At 44.9% G+C, this 14,450-nt stretch overlaps 1 long non-coding RNA gene across 1 annotated transcript; it reads right to left on the bottom strand.

Annotated features, from left to right (window-relative positions):
• Nucleotides 1–11,832: 11,832 nt before the first annotated feature.
• LOC134435926 (uncharacterized) lies at nucleotides 11,833–13,192 on the bottom strand. The gene is made up of 2 exons (XR_010032136.1): nucleotides 12,822–13,192; nucleotides 11,833–12,740 (listed from the first exon to the last, which is right to left on the bottom strand). It is a non-coding gene; the product is annotated as an uncharacterized LOC134435926 (long non-coding RNA).
• Between the last annotated feature and the right edge of the window lie 1,258 nt (nucleotides 13,193–14,450).

Below are 14,450 nucleotides of genomic sequence, written 5' to 3'. Positions count from 1 at the left end.
CTCTCCATGGGCCCAGGACAACTGACCCCTGTCTCACTCCCCTTTCGACTTCCCTGGCTGTATTCCTCACTGATTATGGCCTCATTTATTGAAGGGGCTTCAGGTAGGATTAAATGTAATTAATCACTGTCCCTAGTCAGTCGATGGTTATGTGAATCATTACTAAGTGAACAACGATTCTCGCGACCACTTCCACTGTCCGCTGTCAGAAAACCCTGAATGCAACTTTTTGACAGAGCGGACTGAAGGAGTGTCGTCTGCATTTGTTCATTACAGTGTACATTTTGAAGCAGGCATGCCACGGGCACCGCGCAAACAATGCCATCCTACCAGAGAATGGTATAAGAAGGAGATACCCTGAACTCCGCCCACACAATGTAAATGGATGTGCTCAAGTTGGGTCTCCTAAGGGGGCGTTGTCCCCCCTTCTTCTTCCCTTACTGTTGCGTTTGGTGGCAGCTGACAAGGGTTGCGCACTACCGCCATCCAAAGGGCTGAGGTGGGATTCGTAGTCTGTGAAGAGGCGTGGCGGAGACGGATGGGATGGGACGCGTCGCTCATGGTAACTGTCGGAAGTTAAGCACTGTCTGCCCTATAGTAATCCCAGTTGACATTCACGTTGTTTTCATTGTACATTTATTGTAATATCCTGTCATATATATATATATAGGCCTAGTATTTATTTATTTGTGCATGGAAGTCCTTGTGCACAACCCTTCCAGGTGCAAGGCAGAAAAACTTGATCAATATGAAAAGTTCATTAAACATCGCACACTGGATACTTCTTTGTAAAAAAATTTCCATGAGCGAGCAACGCGTTTCGCACAGTGCGTCTTCAGATTAGCTCTTATCCCAGTGCGTCCAGTGAGGAAATATTCGCGAGAAGTCTGTAACATCCACTTTACATGGGACACCATATGTGTATGAAACAGGGCTGTAGTCAAGTCCACTTTTGTAGAGTCCAAGACAAGTCCAAGACCAGTACTAGTCAAGTCCGAGACAAGTCAGAGTCCAAAGAGGTTCGAGTCCGAGACAAGACAGAGTCCAAAAAGATTTGAGTTTAAGTCAAGTCCGAGTCACATGTCGGTCAGTGTTTGACAATGAAAAGGATGAATGTCAATAGTGTGAACCTTAGAAGATAACCTATATGGCATGGATGTGAAGACAAACTTGTTTGTTATTGGATGTCAAGCTCCATTTTACAATCAATGATGGCCAGTGTTCTAAACAAAACTTAATGACAGACCCGGCGAGTCCAAAAGCCTAATTTGGCAAGACCATTGTCCGAGTCCAAGACAAGTCCGAGTCCAAACAATACCGAGTCCGAGACAAGTCCAAGTCCATAAAAAAACGGGGACGGATAGAATGGACAAGAGACGTACCTTTGTTTAAAGGAATAACAATAGTTTCTTTATTAATACAATTAAAGTAAATAATTAAAACCCTGCGCCGCTGGGATGAAAACAGTAATGTTCATTTGAACGGGGTTGGCTGTTTCAGGATAAAGGGTTTCACCAGAGAATGGTATAAGAAGGAGATAAGTCAGGCCCGTTGTTTTCCGGTATCCCGTTGACGTCAGGTGAACGCCCCTTTAGGAGACCATCCGAGTTTGAGAGTGAATTACGCCTCTAGAGTGCATTTGTGGGATTGAATCCTTGGATGACAGTTCAGATTTCGGATGTCAAAATGCAAATTGACGTGTGTCCTCCTCGACACTTCCACCTTGAAATGCTCTTATGGAAATAAAATAAAGGGGTGAAATAGGTTTGTGTTGTGTGTCTTATTCATTGCACATCATCCAAAGACGGAACACAGGTGTGTGGAATACCTGCAGCATAGGTCGCCAAATTCCATCCACTTCACTGATCACTTCACTGAAAACGTGATAGGCCTATCACTATTTCAAATACTATTTAATTATGCCATCGTATATTTTTGGGTAGCAGCAACTGTTTAGATGAGGCAATGAGCAATATTAGATAACATTGGCTGCTCTTTCTATCGTAATTTGTCGATAATGTCCAGCATGTTCACAATGTAGGCTAGCTTCAGCGCAATTCACCGGCAAAAGGTTCCGAATTCCGCCCACTTTTCAGGTCACGTCGGTATTTCCGTTACTGTTCATTATTCCTTTATACTGTCGTGCTGATTTCGCTCACACTTGCAGTCCTGGCTTTACCGCTGCTGGAACTGTGATTAGTTTGGTCGTTACTGTGGAAACGGTTGAATAATTTTAGTCCTAAAGTTAAATAGGGAAGCGGCCAGGGCGAGTTTGAAGCCAGAATGTCGTCGTGAAATTAAAGTTCCATCTCTTTCCAGCTGCCGTTACGACACCCTTTATTACAATGCTGTCTATGGCCGTTTGACTCGGTTTTAAATGTCATCACCGTTTCAAATTGTAGGCCTAGGTTATAGCCTTGACATCTCTTTAGTAGGCTATTTCATACACATATGGTGTCCCATGTAAAGTGGATGTTACAGACTTCTCGCGAATATTTCCTCACTGCCTAGTGCCAAAAAAAGACGCGAAGACGCACTGGGATAAGAGCTAATCTGAAGACGCACTGTGCGAAACGCGTTGCTCGCTCATGGAAAAAAAAATACAAAAGAAGTATCCAGTGTGCGATGTTTAATGAACTTTTCATATTGATCAAGTTTTTCTGCCTTGCACCTGGAAGGGTTGTGCACAAGGACTTCCATGCACAAATAAATAAATACTAGGCCTATATATATATATATGACAGGATATTACAATAAATGTACAATGAAAACAACGTGAATGTCAACTGGGATTACTATAGGGCAGACAGTGCTTAACTTCCGACAGTTACCATGAGCGACGCGTCCCATCCCATCCGTCTCCGCCACGCCTCTTCACAGACTACGAATCCCACCTCAGCCCTTTGGATGGCGGTAGTGCGCAACCCTTGTCAGCTGCCACCAAACGCAACAGTAAGGGAAGAAGAAGGGGGGACAACGCCCCCTTTGGAGACCCAACTTGAGCACATCCATTTACATTGTGTGGGCGGAGTTCAGGGTATCTCTTTCTTATACCATTCTCTGGTTTCACCGAGCTAGGCCAGCCGGGCAGGCTTACTAGTTGAGAATAAATTAGTTCACCACTCGTGCACGAAACCGAGGGTCTATAGTAAACACAGTCACACACACGCATAGGATCACTACGCTATGTAAGTGATTAAATGACAATAAGTGTGGATATCCACTACACACAGAATAAATCCGTAGAATAATACACACTCAAACTACTAGTCTACTGTATGGCCCTGCCCGACTAGAGTAGCGTATAGGCCTAGAACTGTGACAGCCAAACCCCGTACAATAACAAAGTGACAAGCTAAGCGGCGGACAGGCAAAAGAAAATCAAACAAACAAACAAAGGCTTGACAATTTCGTAAGGGCAAAACAGCGGTGAGCAGCTGCCGCAAGCAGTCTGCCCACACTAGACAGAGACCCTCGACGTACTCTGAGCCTCAGAGTCTAAAGTGTCTGGAATCAGGTGAACACACACACACACGGATCAGTACATGTTACATACAAATAGTGGGCAAATGTTTAACATGAGCTACAAGTACAGGTTGAAATCTTCTAACCTGCTGTAAAACTACACACCTGAACGATTTGTCAATACAGCCTATTGTTAAACAACAGTCATAGTGCTTACCAGGAATGTTTTGTTGATAATATTTGTGACTGGAAATCGCAGTAGGAATGTATTTAGCATAGGGGTTCCCCTTTCCATTCCATACATTTTACCACATGAAGGACTGGCATACGCTCGCCAACTAGTGGACACTCCATAGTTACTGCAGTATACATGCAAAGCTAACTGGCTACAATGGGAACCAATGAGACTGAGCCTTCTCCCTGCTAGAGATTCTCTGTCATCACGAAGGTGCATTTCCCTCCGTAAAAGTAAATTTTTGACATCTAGCGAACTTTTGGATGTACAAAATATAGACTATAAGCATTTATGTTGCATGTGCTTATGATGCCTGGGTTCAAATGATTATGTTCGATTTCGACAAAAAAACACATGTGCCGAGTTCGGTAAGAGCATTTAGAACTGTAATTTAGGGGCAGTTGGTTTGCTATATCGACAGGGCTCTAAATTAACACCAGCCAACCGGCCAAATGCTGGTGAAATTTCATTTTGGCCCGTAGAAAAGACCACCTTACCAGCCACTTTCACGCTAATGCAAGTGTGTGTTTGGCTAGTAGGCCTAAGATGAACATCTATTGGCCATTTTGGCTGGTGATGAAAAAAGTTAATTTAGTGCCCTGTATATCGATAAAGAAATGTAGATTGATATACTTCCTGATATCTGACACATGACGTCACACAAACCCACTGACACATCAGCGTACACAGTAGGCCTACCAATCTATGACAGATACTGGTGATATTATCTCTAGGGGTGGGCAAACATAAAAATCTTTAATCGCAATAACTCAATGACTTTCTGTGATTAATCCCGATTAATCGCATAGCGTGCGAAACCCATGAATAACAATAAATCATAAATAAAATAAATAATAAATAAAATACAAATATTTTTTAAATTAATAAAATAAAATAATTAATAATAATTTGCATATGTACTGTCTAATATACTATTCCACAATGGAAATGTAGGCTATTTGCCAACCTATCAGTCTAAATATAGTAGGCTATATGCCTATCCAATGTAGGCCTACTAATGAAACAAATTATTGCATACAATATTACACTAGGGCTATTTAAGATTGTAGGCTACTGAAACTGATATATTAGAAATTATAAACTCAAATTAGGATGGTCTACATGGGCCTACAAGAAGAAAAAAAAACTTGTCACTTAAAAAACTATATGTTAAAACGGCTTGCCATAGGCGTGCGTCTGTGAGATATGTCCCGCCTTCTCTCACTGTCAAAGACTCCCACCTTCTCTCTTATCTGTCGCTATTTTTAAGGTGTTTCAGCGACTAGAAACTAATTGACTGTCTGTTGGCATTGACAGCAATTACATCTTTCAAAACAATAACGTTGACATGACTAACACTATCTTAAATGCTGACGAAGTTGCCGATGTCGCGAAATCATAGCCTACCATGTTGATGCAGCCTACTATGCACGCGCAGCGCCATGTAGTTCTAGATATCAAAACGTTGCGTGAGGAATGTAATATCTCGCGGTTCGCTTTTTGATCAGGGCTTTAGTAAGTCCGCGTGGCGTTATTGACAGCTGATAGACAGCCAGCACAACAGTACCCTTTTCATGCTGACCGTACACAGAGACGTGCGGTCAGGGTAGGCAGGGTAGGCAGTGCCTACCCTGGGATAAATGTCTTAAAAATAAAAACTAACACGTGTTTTAAAAAATATTCTTCAGAGTTCACATACACAACAATAACATTGATTCAGCATAAATTATGAGCTGTTTAAAGGGACACTGTGTGAGATTTTTAGTTGTTTATTTGTAGAATTCATGCTACCCATTCACTAATGTTACCTTTTTCATGAATACTTACCACCACCATCAAAATTCAAGTAGCCTATTCATTATGACTGGAAAAATAGCACTTTTCACACATGAAAAGGGGGATCTTCTCCATGGTCCGCCATTTTGAATTTCCAAAAATAGCCATTTTTGGCTGCAAAAATGACTGTACTTGGACCGTACTAGAAAATATATGTGTATTACTTCGTAAACTTTCATGTAAAGATCAAATTTGGTAATAGGCAGCCCAGTTTCAATGAGCAACATAGTTGCGGTACCTTTTTTGACCATTTCCTGCACAGTGTCCCTTTAAAGTACAGTATACGCAGGACAACGATCAAAAACCTAAGTAATCGCACGAAGCAAAGCGCTCAGGCTTGGGCAGGTTGCCGTGGCAACGCGCAGTCCCAGCTGGTAGCAGAGACAGGCTGCTGGTAGCCTGTCAAAGCAGAGCTTTCGAATGCCAGCCAGGCAGCCCGGTAAGGCTCGCTTTTCCTCTGCCTACCCTGCCTTCAGTGCTGTCAATGTAGAAGTTTGCGCATGCGTATTAAGTTGTCACATAGCTTGTCAATGGGACTAAAAGCAGAGCCTTTAGACTGTGGCGGGAGTATGTGAGCCAATCACAGCTGCCAACATGAAAAATTGTTACAATTCAGGAAGCCTTCCTGCTATAAGTATGATAGCAACAACAGCTAGCAAGGTACGGCTTGTTCAAACTCTAGCCGTACAGAAAACATGGCAGTCTTTGGCGTTTTGCCTTTATTACAAAAAAAAAAAAAAAATCAGAGAAGGAGCAAGAAAGATGGTTCAGATGACAGGCAATAGCTGAGCCGTTTGCAATCGCTGCATTGTGGAAATATTCAACATCAGATGGGTAGCAGCTTCAAGTAGTTTGAACACACTGGGACAAAATATCTTCATCATGTCAACCACCCGGGGCTTTTAATGGAACTAACTTGCATGGAAAACATACTCGTGATTCTGCTTTAAGGTAAGATTCATCTAATTATTAAGCTGTGGGTAGCCAAATTTTAACATGAACATGCTCAAGTTTGTCGTGGTGCCTTTTGTTGATGGGCCAGGGAGGTGTTGACATTGAAGATTGGTTGTGCTGTGGACACGAATAGACTGTGTGTGTGCTATTATGGACGCGAGATTGTTTTTTGAGCGTACGACATGACTTCATTTTCCTAATTTATTATGATGATGACTTAATACGCGATGCGTGAGGTGTGTGGAGCCTGTTAGCAAGTTGACGTGCAGCTGTGTTCTTTTGAAGTGCGCGGTGTACGAGATCAACGTTGGGCTCGCTCGAGTGACTGGGATGGGTGCTCACCTCACTCAGAAATTGACTTGATTTGAAACACCGTGCACAACCGTTGCTGAAGTGTTTGAGAATACAATCACGCACAAGAATGAGTCTCAGAAGTGTTTTCGTTGGTTTACTCGATGGAGGCCTACCAGTATTTACTGTCTGAATGCACCGCTCATGTTTGTTGAGTTCGCAAGCAACCCGCCCCCTTGCCAACTTTCCTTCTCGTCTGAGTGTTTGATTAGCAGCACAAAATGCGTCAATGAAGCCGGAGCTGTTACCTAGGTTGGTTTATTGCTAAATGTAAATCGTTTCCCCTCACATGCTATGGTGTGATTCACTTTGGTGAACTAGACATTTTATCTTCTAAATGTAACCAAGTGGTAAGGACAGGAGAGTTTTAAACTCTAAATTTCACAGTTTTTCCTACTAAATAGACTACGCCACCCTGGGGTAAGAATGGGAACTACAGCCCAGGGACTGTATGAAAACCTTAGATTTGACCCCCACACAAGTTCTGTTGCATTAACGAGGAAACGTGGATTCCGTAACAAAATAATCTCTTTATTAACAATTTCACATATAAATATAAAAATCCGGACAGTTTAAAATATTTCCCACCACAATGCACACACACACACACACACACACACACACACACAAATTGGTACAAAAGGGGGGGGTTCTCAAATACAGGGCAGGTGCACCCAAGAGGGGGGAATTATACTAAGCCCCCTGTATAGGTCTTGGATAAGTACACACAAACACTCGTGCCCATGCACACACTAAGTGAAGGTGAATTATTGCACTCACACACAGGTAACACTGCACTGCACTGCAATTCACTGCACACCACGTGACCGGACCCACCACCAGGGGGGAAGAGGACCTCCCTCTGGGATTACCTGCACCTGTTAACAGAAAAGAAAAGGGTAAATAAGGGGGTAATCAAGGGCCTGCCACTTGCCCAGCAAATAAAGACAAACAAAATGAAATAAACTGAATTGCAGGGCCCACCAGCAAAATCTAACTCGCCACAGAAAGAGGTTGCTACAGGCGAGAGCAGGACTGATGAGAATTAGTAACGACACTCAGGCCAGGGGCATTGGTTTAGGCTACAAGCCGTGCACATTCAGTAGTTATAGAAACAAAAACAAAATAATTCAGATTGAAGTTCTCAACTCAAGTCAAAAGAAAATAATCAAACAAAAGAAAGAAACATCCCTCAAAGAAAATGTACAAAATAAACAAATTAATCGTGCTCTCACCACGACATAACAGGACACTCACTCACACAGACTACATTCACGCACACACTGAACTCGGCCACATGCGCCACCTGCGCAAGTTAACTTATGCTGGGCTGCTGAATGCTTTCGGAGTGATAGCCCTCGGATGACCGGACACTGCGACGCGTCAGTCCGAAGCACGTATCGAGGGGGGACAAAACAGCAGCAATTCAGAGCGAACCGGGAGTCTGCAGCTACACCCAGGCGCCTACAAATACAGAGGATAATGCGATGTAACTGGGCTATAGTACCAATTTTACAACGTGATGAAAAGTTGAAGTGGTATACTCACGTTCCACAACAGCAGAGGAGGAGAGGAGGGAGACAATAAAGGCCGACGAGTCAGAGGAAACTCAAACCCACGCTACAACAAAATACATCATCGGTTAGACCCGAGTCAAACAAATCAAAACTTTAGCGAACGTGTGGCGTCATTTGGGTGGCCTACCTGAGCCAGAAGGAGAGAGCTCTCTGAGCTTTGGTAGATGAACAGGGTAGCCAACAAACAGCTGATGGCACCGGTAGATACACTTGTACAAGGCGGAGAGCGTGTCACGCCAAGTTGAATTTGGCAACAGATCGGAGTGCAAAGAGTAGACCAGAATGCACGTTTGGATGGACAAAGGAAAGCACGTTGACCGACAGCTATTCCTCCTAGCTTGCGAAAAGCCGGCGTCTCAGCTGGAATGAAATCAGCTGTGAGATCAGCTGATAGGTCGGTGTGACGTGATGACGCACGCACCGCAAATGAAAAAGGAACGGCAAAGCCCACTTTGCGACATAAACAAAGTAGGCTACACTGCCACCCTGCATCCTCCATGTGAAACACCCTGGCATTTGCAACAGAATAAACAGAAGAGGAGCAAAGTCAACTGCTAAAGCCAAAAGTTAAAGCTTTCCCCCCAAAATGCTGTGATGTTGTAGCTTTCTAAATTATTGTAAAATGTAGGCAGAGTGTACAGAGTAGGCTATGGGTCCTTGAGCTACCAATTTGGCAATTTGACACAAAAAAAGTCTAGCTGGCCTTTTCAACAAATTGAAATTATGCATTTTCACTTATTGTTTCAGATGTAAGGTCTACTGACAATGTCCATATGTCTAATAGTTTAGCCTATTTACTTATTTAGTTATTAGAGCTGTGGTGGCTAAGCACTGATGGCATTTTATCTTATAGCCTACTTTATATTTACAGTATTTAGAGAAACATAGGCCTACTAATTTGTTGCACATTAAAGACCTTATCAGCATACTAGGTGAATAGGCCTAGTTGCCGATCCAAGGTTGTGGCATAAGGCATGAAAGGGGACTATTTATTTAGTTTTTAGTCTTTTATAAAAGTTTCTAGCTGATAGTGACTCTCCAGATTTGGTTAAAATGCAGGAAATTGCATCTAAGAAATACATTTTTTTCTGGTGGAGGACCCCCAGACCCCGCGCTAAAAAATACACAAAAAATATTTATTTTCTATATTTACTGCCTACCCTACCATACCCCTCACTGCACGTCACTGCCGTACAATAGACTAACCTTGCGAGCTGCAAAGGCGAGCCACATGCTGCTCGAGAGTTGCGCAAGGAGGACCAGAACTGTGTAGCCTACCGAAAAAATCTTTGCTGGTGGTAGTAGCCCAGCAGGCTGACTACTCCACAGGTTGGTTAATTTGGGTGTTTTCTGTTATAATTATTTGGCTCTTTCCTTTTTTATTTCTACTAATTTTCGTTTTTTTGCTCCGCTCTCCTGTTTCCTATGGCTCGACATTTTCGCTCGTTTTCTTTTTTTTTTCTTCTATTATTTTTTGTCATTTGACATTCCGCGACCGGAGGCCCCCCCTAGCGGTGATGCCCGGGGCTGTAGCCCGTTCAGCCCATTCTTTAGAGACGGCCCTGCCTATAATGGATATCTAGCCTGACAGCTGCCCCACGGTGCAGAAAAGCTTCATGCACTATGTTTCAGTGCGTAACTAATACGGGCAGACGCACTGAAACATGAACACTTAAGTGCACAAGTGCATAATTTGAGATTCAGCCGCAGCCGTGTTTTCAGTTGATGTAGCCTAGTGGACCTATACGTTATTTTTTTTAACAACACATTCAAGCAATTTTGCAAACGCCACCCTGATGCGACCGCATTTTTATTAGCAACTAGGCCTAATTATTTGTTAAACGTACCCTGCGTTGAGGTCCCGTTATTGCAAACGAGGCATAGGCCTATTAGAAGCATTAGAGTTCTAAGTTTGCTCGCAGTTGCCTTGAATCGTGAATTAACCTTAATAATTATTTTTGTAGGTGGCCAACATGTAACCTAATAATACAAAAATGCATACCTTAGGCCGATGCAACTTACGAACCTACCGTTCCATCAGCCTTGCTAACCTGAAACTCAGCTGAGTTGCCACAGTAATTTATGCTCCAACTCTAACCTGGTAGCTCCCAGGTTAAACACCAGGCTAAATGAATCAGTGTTGCAAAAAAAAAGAACCTGTAGGAAACAATGTCACAGTGGGCACGTTCCGCTTAATTCCCGCCATCATTTTACGAGATCAAAGCGAATCAGTCACTCGATATTAATAGTCTATGATGTGATAATGCCAGTAAAAACTACAATAGTTACCATTGTCTTTCATTTCGGGGGATTTCTGATCATCAGCACAATTTTTGAAAAACTTTTATAGTGTTGATTTAGGCCTACTAGTGTGACAGTGAACAATTCCTTCTACATAGCTGAAGACGTGAGTGGCCCAGTGGACAGGTGCGCTGCTTAATATGTGGTCGCCCCGGGTTCAAGTCTTGTATGGCGACAGGTTATGGAAACTTCAAAACATAACATACTTTTGCCTATTCTCTCCTTTGATGTCGCTTTGTGGCTGGCTTCATTTGCTATCAAGCAATAGGCCTACAGTTAAATGTAGACATTTAACATTAACATTTTACAGCATAGGCAATAAAAAAATGTCTTCACAACCACCTTGCAGACGCCGACGCTTGAGTTTGCATTGCAATGATTCAATAAATGATCTCTGCCTAACGTTTTAGCTTTATTTAATCCGAAAACAAATTCTTCTGAAAGATATAATTAAAACACCTTAGATTAGGCTATACATTTATTTTTTTACGCATTGAAATGGTGACAGTCGAGGTTTGGACGAGACTCTCCCTTTGATGATTGAGTTATGATCTGTTATTATATGATGTGACGTCATCGGTCGAATGCTCCATTCATTTCAATGGGGCTCCCCAACGTTCGCACGCCTGTTATTTTTCGATAACGGACGGGTTGGTCTATAACAGACCGCTGTCAAAGGCAACAAGACTTTTCACTGCTAAAGCGACTTTTCAACAAGACTCTAATCAGCTGCTGTGATAGACAACACCTGTTGTCCTGGCTACCTAGCTGTTGCCTAGCGGTGTTCCACAACGGCACTGTTTTGTTTTGCGCAGCAACAATCTTTTGACTTTAAAAACTATAATTAACTTAACATTAAATAGGCCTAAAGACATGTCCCCACCATGTGTGTGTAGTGGGCGAGACCGTTACAGGAAGTAGTTCGACTACGCCACCCCCGGGGGTGGAGCCCCCGGAGGAAATGAATTAGGGGTAGTTACAGATACCCCGGACCAACACACAATGTACCCGCACAATAGATTACCAGGCAAACACAGGTTCGTGCACAATGGAGGCAGAGACGGTGGTGACAATTAATAATTCAAATCTTTATTATTCTTTGCGTTATAAAAATATATTTTTCTCACTCTTTGCAATAAATATAAAAAGGTACTCACAATTCACAAAGTGCAGTGGGGTGGGTGTGCTGTCGCAATCACCCGCAGATAGATAAACACTTGCCCCAAAGTATGTTCACGTTAACAGTAAAGTGCAGGGGTGGGTGTGCTGCCACCACACCCGCGGATCTGTAAACACCTGCCCCAAAGTATGTTCCTTAATTCACAATAAGCAACACACCTGGTAGGCCTAAGGCCTTAGAACCTACACTCAGGTTGTCAGACTTTGTCACTAGGGGCTGGCACGGCTAACACAATAGGGCGAATGGCACACCTCAGGATTAACAAAAGAAAAAGTAAAGCAATAGTTCACAACAAACAGAAATAATCCACGGCAAACAGAAATAATCCACGGCAAACAGAAAACAACAAGAAATCACAGCAAACCATGCAAAATAAATCAAAATCCAGTAAACACATGCAGTAAAATAAGAAATTAGATAATTGAATGAAATAATGAAAAAAAAAGGAAATTAGGCACAGCAAACGAAAGAAAACGAAAATCAAAACAGGAGGTAAACCAAACCCCAGAGGCTCAGCTCAGTGCAGTCCCCTAGGTACCTACACACACACTCACACGTACCAACTTACGCACACGCACACACACTGTGGAATGGCTCACACACCAGCTCACACCAAGCCGAGCGCCCACACACACACACACACACACACACACACACACACACACACTGAACTAAAGCGCGCCAACGCACACACACACACGAATGTCCGGTTTCCCGAGGCCGGAGCAGCAGCCGAGATACGGGTTCCCGGCTTCCAGAGGCACCACACAACCGGGGCTAAAAGTCGCCGCTCGTGCACCTAAACGCGTGGTGTGTCTGACCACGGCCACACGGATACAACCTGCGAGGGAGGAGGAGAGCGTTAGCCAAGCTAGCAGGACACCCACTATGACACGATTCTGCTGCCGAGAGGTTACCTTACCCGGAGATGAGGGTGCACCGATGCGCGATTCTCACAGTCGGAGTGCCAATACAGAGGTACACGGCCGAGGCGCCGGTAGCGACCACACGCTGAAACCATAATAATGGCCGTCGTTAGCAACCATGGTAAGAAAACAAACAGTCAGAGATGGGTAAAGGCACAAGCTAACCCACTATAATACATACCGGCGTGCAGGAGACGGGAAAAGCGCAAGGTAACCGTTGGTATTGTCCACCGAAGTCCTTGCCAGTGGAGAAGCAAGAGATCACTCTAGCCAAGTAAGAGACGCCAAGTTGGAATCACAACCTATAGAACAGCAGACGCGAAGTTAGCCACTAGCCGCTGGCTAGCACATAAACAGCGACAAGAGATGGTCCGCATACTCACGAGGACAAGAAATGGTCCACATCTCCTCGATCTGAACTGGACACCGCACTCGTCTCGACGACGAGGGGAGAAGCAACCACAGCATTCGCCGGTGGCGATGAAACGCGCAAAGGGGGGACTTTGCAGGCTTACCGAATACTAGCCACTGGCAGTGTTTATGAAGAGACTTCCCATAAGCCTCTACGAGCGGCGTGGTGACGTGTGCCGCAGCGTCAGACTTTCCCTTAAAGGAGCAGCGCTCCACTACAATCTACCCCCCACATGTTGAATCGTCGGCCCGACGATGCAGGTACGCCTTCCCCCCCACTCCCAGATCCAAAATTCCATCAAAAGTTTGGAGTCGCCCCACCAGGCAGCCGATGGGGATTAGAGTGTTGTCCCGCGTTAGACCGGGAAGTCCGGCGTGGGGGCACCTCGCTGCTGCTAGTGCCACGACCGGGTAGCTGAGCGGCCGAACTGCTGGGGGAAGCCTGCGAAGTCCGACGCTGCCCTTCGTTTCCTCCTGAGGTGCCACCCTGGGGTGCATGGGGCTCTGCTGGGACACCCAAGCCAGCATCACCCACCTGCTCCCCAAGAAGGATATCTTCTTCGCTCGATAGCTCCCCTGCGTCGACAGGGGTAGGTTCGCCTGGTCGGCCCGACCCCGGGGGGGTGTCGGGGGCCAGGGGGCCCACCACTCCTTTCAGCATGCTGCGGTGAACGTGCTTCAGCTTCGTTGGATCGTTGACGGGGGCGATCGTGTACACGGCTCCGGTCTCCGAAGGGGTACGCACCACCATGTGTACCTGGGAGTTCCACACATCTTGGATTTTATTTCGACCTCGCACGCCGAGGTTGCGTACATATACCCGTTGCCCTACTTCTAAAACAGCAGTCTTCACCCGTGCATCATGTCTGTCCTTGCGATATTCCGCCGCTGCGGCCAAACGCTCCCGAGCCCCATCAAATGCCACTTGAAGCCGGGCCTGATGCTCCTGTATCCAGTCGCACACTCGACCATGGACCGGTGGCCGAACTCGGCCCAGGAGGAAGTCTACGGGTAGCTGTGGCTCTTGGCCGAACATAAGGAAGTGTGGCGATTCTCCTGTCGCTTGATGCGGGGTGGTATTATAACAGAAGGTTACGTGCGGCAGGCAAGTTGCCCAGTCGCGCTTCCGAGAGGCCGGTAGGGTACGCAGGAGGTTGTGTAGAGTGCGGTTAAATCGCTCACATTGGCCGTTCCCAGCCGGGTGATACGGGGTG

Source organism: Engraulis encrasicolus, chromosome 20 (assembly GCF_034702125.1).
Source record: "Engraulis encrasicolus isolate BLACKSEA-1 chromosome 20, IST_EnEncr_1.0, whole genome shotgun sequence".
Taxonomy (NCBI): domain Eukaryota; kingdom Metazoa; phylum Chordata; class Actinopteri; order Clupeiformes; family Engraulidae; genus Engraulis; species Engraulis encrasicolus.
Note: the sequence above shows the minus strand (reverse complement) of the source record. Positions and strands in the feature narration are given on the sequence as shown.